Consider the following 6682-nt stretch of genomic DNA (forward strand, 5'->3'; position numbering starts at 1 on the left):
TAACACGTCCTGCCTCGTTTATTGTTTTCCAGTAACTACATCGACCACACGGAAAACCCGCACAGCGAAAGAAGATTCAGCTCCATTTAGCCGTCTCATACTGCGTTCTAATTACAAGCAACGGACGAAACGAGTAATAGAACTGTAATAAAGCAACCTTCGTCCGTTTCTACATCAATCGTTTACGAAGAATGAAATAAACTGTCGGTGATTTAGCGAAACGAGATTCAAGTTGACGCGGAATCAGACCAAAGAGAAGTATAAACCCCCTCTCGTCGAAGGACATCTCATTAATCCGAGCTTCAAGTGGTGATACAAACGACGAACAAGCAATTTTCCTTCCTAGCCAACGGAACGTTTTCGAGTCACAGGGAAATTATTTTATTTGTTCCGTCGACTGGACCAACCTGGAACCTCCCCCGTGGCAAGTTGTAAAGGAATTAATTATTAACTTTCTACGAGAAAATCTCGTTATAATTTCGCTGGGAAATTGCTCAACGATATTGCCAGAAACGAAAGAGAGATATGAGGTACGTTGACAATGGTCTTGCAGCGTGACCACCGAAATCATAAGTACTGTCCGTTCTAACAACAACGATGGCTGACGAAGAAGAGGGATCGTCGGTGGAAGATTGGTTTACGCTAACTTTCGAAACAATCTTGAACGATGAACGAGCTTAACCCCCTTGGATCGATCGCCGAATTGACTGCCGAAGCTCGAGACTCGATTAACTCTACCGTGGAAAACCAACTACTCGCGGATTTTTAACTTGACTGATCACTGGGCTGCTTTAACCTAAGACTGTTGATTCAGTCTGTGTCACTGCCGTTATCTGCTTTGGGCGACTCTTTCCTCCATATTTTCTTTTGAAAGTGGATTTCCACGACTTTATCTGCCTTATCTTCTTCACTGTGTTTGTAGAAATTAGAAATGATCTCTAGGCGAACTTTGATTTAAGTCAATTAGTAGCTCCTATCTCCTATCGTTTTCGTATTATATTAATTAAATTCTTGTAAGACGAATATCTCGCTACAACTTGAGGCAGTCGAATTTCGATAGCAGAGCCGTATCAGACTGTTTCAAGCGATTTCTGAATCTTTGACGCGAAGATTAATTAAAATTCCTTGTGAAAGCTCATGCTTGCGATGAAACTAGAACCTTTCTTACTATTTTTCCAACCTCCTCCCACGTGTTTATATTTCACGCGTCTCACGTCAAAGATTTTCTGTAGTACTCGTTGAACGTCTCAAGGGATCGGACAATTTAACAGCAGACGTTAGATAATTCACGTTTGACCCAGTAGTGGTTCAGATATGGGGACAGTCATCGTCGACCTAGTGGAAAAGATCGATAGTTAGGTCCGATACATGCTGAAAGCGGCGGTTCCATGACGATGATGGAAACCTCCCAGCGAGATTTCGCGTTTCCTCCTCTTCTCTGCAGCTTGGTGCTGCTCTGTTCTCGGGCCAATAATTTGTCACACTTCAGCGGCACCGCTCGATAAGTGGACCCGTTAATATTGTAAAGAGCACGTTACAATAGCGGAAGATTGAAACGGGGGCCTGGAATTCAGTCCGAGGATATTTCGCCAGGGAATTCTCAAGCAGTCGGTCTGGCTGGTTGCATATTTCACGGGCGAACCGCGATTTCTCAGTTCGACGTCGATGAACTGGCGTGTGCGAGTTCGCGAGAAGTCGACGTTAATTCGCGAATCGACGTCTCCGGCGACAGGAAGACGAGAGGGCAGCGTATGTCTTCTGGATTGACGCGTTCTTGCGCGATTACTCTTCGATCCATCCTCCTAATGGCTCGTACGATGCAACTGCAGCCTTTTACTTCGATTTGCTACTTCGTCTTCCTTACCTTCGCTGCCACTCATTCTTCTGAATGTTCGATCCTTCTTCCACCTGCATTCCGTATTCCTCCGCTCTTATCCGCCCTTCTTTAGTCCCCCAAGCGTGAATTTTCATGAGCAGCCGGTTTTTTCAAGTGGCAGACAGACCGGATTTCCCTTCCATTGTCCTAGTGCGAGGAACAAGCGAAATTCTAGAAGATTTGCGTTCGAAAAGGACCACTGCATAACTTCCTGGACCTTGTGTTTTATCGTCTGGGATATCGAACTGGGTGAGACAGGAAGCTTTTTCGGAAATTTATACACTCGGTAATTTGTCATAATGGTGGAACAGTCGTTGGAAACGCGACGATACATAACATGTAGATGAGAATTCATGCAGATGACGTTCGTGATCGACTACTAAGCGGAAGACATCGGACGTTTAGTCCACAATGTAGAGTGTAGAATATCGATTGTGAAGAGCTGTTCCTAGAATGTACGCAAGGATCCTCATACATGGAAGTATATTTCAAAATATATCACATATAGTATAAGCATACAAATTTTCTATGCTAAATATTCAAATACTTTCATCAGCCAACGTATACTGTTTTTAGAATCTGAATTAAATTCAGCAACGCATGCCCACTTTTGCAAATCTGTGTTGCTAATATAATTCGTTATATCGTGAACAAAATATATCATAGATATATCACTTTTTTAACCGGATTTCAATAATATTTACATCTCTGTTGTGATTCGTCTTCTATAGTATTAGTTGCAATCGGTTAAGTCGACACGATTGCCCTGGGCTCTTCCAATTCGATTTTTGTAAATAAAAAAATGTTGTAGATACAGGAAGTTAGTTTTCTATCGTTGTACAGGTGAAAATGGTTTTCCAGCCACAACGTAAACGTAACCAGTATATAGCAAGGAGGAAATGTTGTATTTTCCATCGGTTTTTATATGCATTCCGTTCCAAATCGGTAACGTGGAAATTGTCGTCGCTTCTGACGCTCGAAACCCTTCGATTCTATCGCAGTTTATTTGCCGAAAGCTATTGAAACGTCGGATAATATAACAAAATCGATCGACACTTTGTAAAGCACTGGTCTTGAAAACTCAGATAACAAATCCGTGTCACGGATACTTGTACCTTCAAGTTGGTCATTGTAAATAGAACGCGAAAAACGTAATTGCAACGTAATTGAGAGTGCCTTTGCTTTTAAAAAGAAGGTTAAAATAAGGAAAGATAAATAGAAGTAAGATTAAAATGGCGGTATCGATGGGAGGGCAAGTTCGATAACTTAAACAATGGAATCCAATCGCATGTGCTGCGATTTAAATTTGGACGAGCGCAGGGCGAACATCAAATCGAATGAAAGTCCCGTCTGATCGAATCAGAACAGCGCTCAGGTTTGCCCCTTCTTCGGAATCTATTAGACGAGTCAACACAAACGATTGAAATTTCTCAACCACTTTCCACCCTCGTTCGTTCCTACGTTCGTTCGTTCGTTCGATCGTTCGATTTGCCATCCATGTAACTTCGCGTACCATCTGAATACTGCACACGCGATTTCATCGTATGTGGAAAAATGTTTCTGTCGATCGGTAAGGGCGTACAAATATTGACCATTTGGAATAGGCTGTAAATCCTGTACAGCTCGCGTCTACATTGTCGCAGAATCGATTCTAAATTTAATTGCGACGAGCGTAGATAAATGAACGGGAGAAAAAGAAAGTAGTTGCATCGGAAAGATCCGCTGGTTCACTTTAGCTAAATCTGGAACAGGTACTTAGATCCGAATCTCGCGAACTTCTGCTTTGATGCCGAGTTATAGAAGACCTGTTTCTGATATGTAGACACGCGCGGTTATATCGATCCTCGTTTCACGGGGACGCGACTATATTTCAAGGGATGAAACAATTTCGTAAATCGTCGCGGCTATCCGTCAAAAACGCGGGCGAAGAAAAATGAGCAACAGCGAAATGTCGCTAAGCGATGCAATAAACGAACCGCGGCCCGCAAACCAGATGATTTTCGAGCGCGATGAAAGCTTTTATTGGATGAATTTCAAATATTCCACTGATCTTTCTCGGTTTATCCGTTGACCAATGAAATTTCCTACATAATTTCCTTTCATTTTTATTTCTCCTTTTTTCATTCTTTTTCTCATTTATTATTATTGTAATTTCTTTGTCTTTTTTCTTTGAAAAGTCAAACTAAACAGCAAACGTGAAACCGATAGTCTGATGGACGAACACGCAATCGAGGAAACAATATCGATGATTGATCGTTCGCCATGCGTAGGACGCGACGCCTCTGTGAAAATGGAGCGGCAGGACTTTCGTTCCGGCTCGATGGCGGATCCGCCTTTAAGGTAGCAACGAGTAACTAACAAGTAAACTTCTAAATGAAATTCCAACGACGAAGTATCCCGCTATAAATCAATCCGTGAAGCGTGAGGGAAAACATCACAGTGTATTTCAAAAGGTTTAAGCATTTGTCTCTGCGAATTTTCGTGACAAATTAGCAAAAATGGAAACCAACTTTCGAGTGTAAAAAACCTTCTATCGTCCTCAGAAGGAAATAAATAAGAAGAGGAAGTAACAATTCGAACGTCTCTTATTTCTGATTCGTTGCAAGCTGATAAAACCGAGAACTCATGTTGCAACTCACTGAATCTGTTACTTTCTTTCGAAGAAAACAACGAAAAAGAAAGGGAGAAGCGTTCGGTTGAGCATCTCTCTCCTGAAATTCCTGATAAATTAACAAAAATGGAAATTCGTCTTAGAACCTGGAAAACTCTTCTTTCAAAAGAATAAAAGAAGGAAAGCAACGTTTAGCCATTCTCCTCCAATTCGAAAGAAATTTAGAAAACCTGTAGTTTATTCTAGAACCCGATGAAACTTCTAGTTTCTACGAAAGAAAACGGTGGAAGACGAAGAAACGAGAGAAACGAAACATTTGATCGCGTATCTCTTCAAATTTATGGCAAATGAAAGTGGAAATTCGCTTTAGAAGCAAAAGGAGCGTCTATCCTTTCGCAAGGGAGAAACGTAAAGAAATGAAGAAAGAAGCGTTTAAGTGCTTCATCGCTCAAATTTGAAATAAAAATGTTTCAACAACAATAAAAAAAAGCTGCTTTGTAAAGTCTTCTTTGCTTCTTTAAAATACATAAAAAAATAAAACGAGGAGAGGAAAGAAACGGAGAAAGAGAAGGAGGTCGCGAAATACAGAGAATAGACTCTCCCGCATAGAGGATAGGAAAGATCGATCCTCCCAGTGGAAGTATCTTGTAACTCAGTTCGGTAAACTCTTTAGGAAACAGGAAATTGTTAGTCCGGCGTGGAAGAGTGGGCGGAGGAAATGATCGATAGGTGACGGGGACCGATACTGGAAAACACGGGGGTAGCCTTTCGGCAAGAACGATGGCAACGACGACGTGATCTCGCTTATCGGGCAACCATATTACGGTGGCATCGACTCCCAAGCCTCTTTTTCTTTCTCCTTCATTCTCCGCCACGACGGAGATGCTGGATCGTTAAGGACCGGCGAAGAAATATGATATTGCAACCATTTCACCACTCATTCGTCGAATTCAATTTACGGGAGCCGGCCGTGAAACGACGAAATTGATAAAGATACTCGTCGCCGCTGATTACACGCCTCTCGGTATTTTCTCTTTTCCCTTTTTTCGCCAACCTTATCAACCCGTTCATTTTCGAGGGAGTAATTTTTCAGTCGCTTATTAACGCCTAATATCTTATTCTCGGTAATATATGCTAGCGATTCATCAACAATTTCATTCAAATGTGCAGACAATGTAACATTCGTAGTCTAATGTCAAAGTTTCACTGAGAATAAACTTCGAAAGGCGGTGTATATGTTTTTGATAATTGCAAAAACAACGAATCTGAAACTTGTTATTTTTACGAATTTGACGGTCGTAATTTAGAAAATGGAATTCCTTTAATCTTTTCATTCTATGTAATGCGACACTCTTTCAACATCAACTGCGATATTCTGGTAATTATTCAAATGATAATATGCCAGGGGATACAAAAAATTGTCTACCGGAAGAAACCGTGGCAAAAAGTAAAATGTTTCCAAATTCTCGTGTATTCTCGCGTTTTAACACTAGAACTACCACACCAGTTAAATTGACTGGTTTTACGACTTTATTTTAAAATTCCTACTTCATGTTATATTTGTTCCGCAATAATGTAATGACTTTCTCAACAATAGCTAAAAGAATAATATAATGAATATTATTTTGTTTTTATGTATTCAAACTCAAAATAATTTTGGGTCAAGGCTACTTATACCAATACCGGTCAAAATGATTAGTACCTGTCAAAGTATAAAAGGGTCCCACAATCTGTTTATCGAACCTCAATTAACCAGTTTCCTCGTTTTGTATCATTCAATATGATGATATCAGTTATCAGGAAAATTCCGGATCGATCGCTAAATCGCTAGATGCTAACACTAGAATAGCACACCAGTCAAAGTGACTGGTTCTACAAGTTTATAAATGTGTCAACCCTCGTTTAGGGATCATGGTCCCAGATGAATTAATAATAGCAAAAATGTACTACACAACATGGAATTCCTTCTGTAAGAAAGTAATAAATCAATACATATAAAAGTATTCTATTATTGGGTATTTTTTAAAGACCAATCATTTTGACTGGTTTTGGTAGAAATAGCTTCGCGTTAACTATCGGTAGTTCTAGTGTTAAACAATCTGTCTCCAGGATTTACCAAGTAGACCTTGACGCGATCCTTGTTCCTCCGTCTCGTCTCAATGGCATTGAAAGTTGACCCAAACCAGTTGAAAAAA

The sequence above is a fragment of the Bombus bifarius genome, unplaced genomic scaffold (genome assembly GCF_011952205.1).
Source record: "Bombus bifarius isolate JDL3187 unplaced genomic scaffold, Bbif_JDL3187 scf7180000008274, whole genome shotgun sequence".
Taxonomy (NCBI): Eukaryota; Metazoa; Arthropoda; class Insecta; order Hymenoptera; family Apidae; genus Bombus; species Bombus bifarius.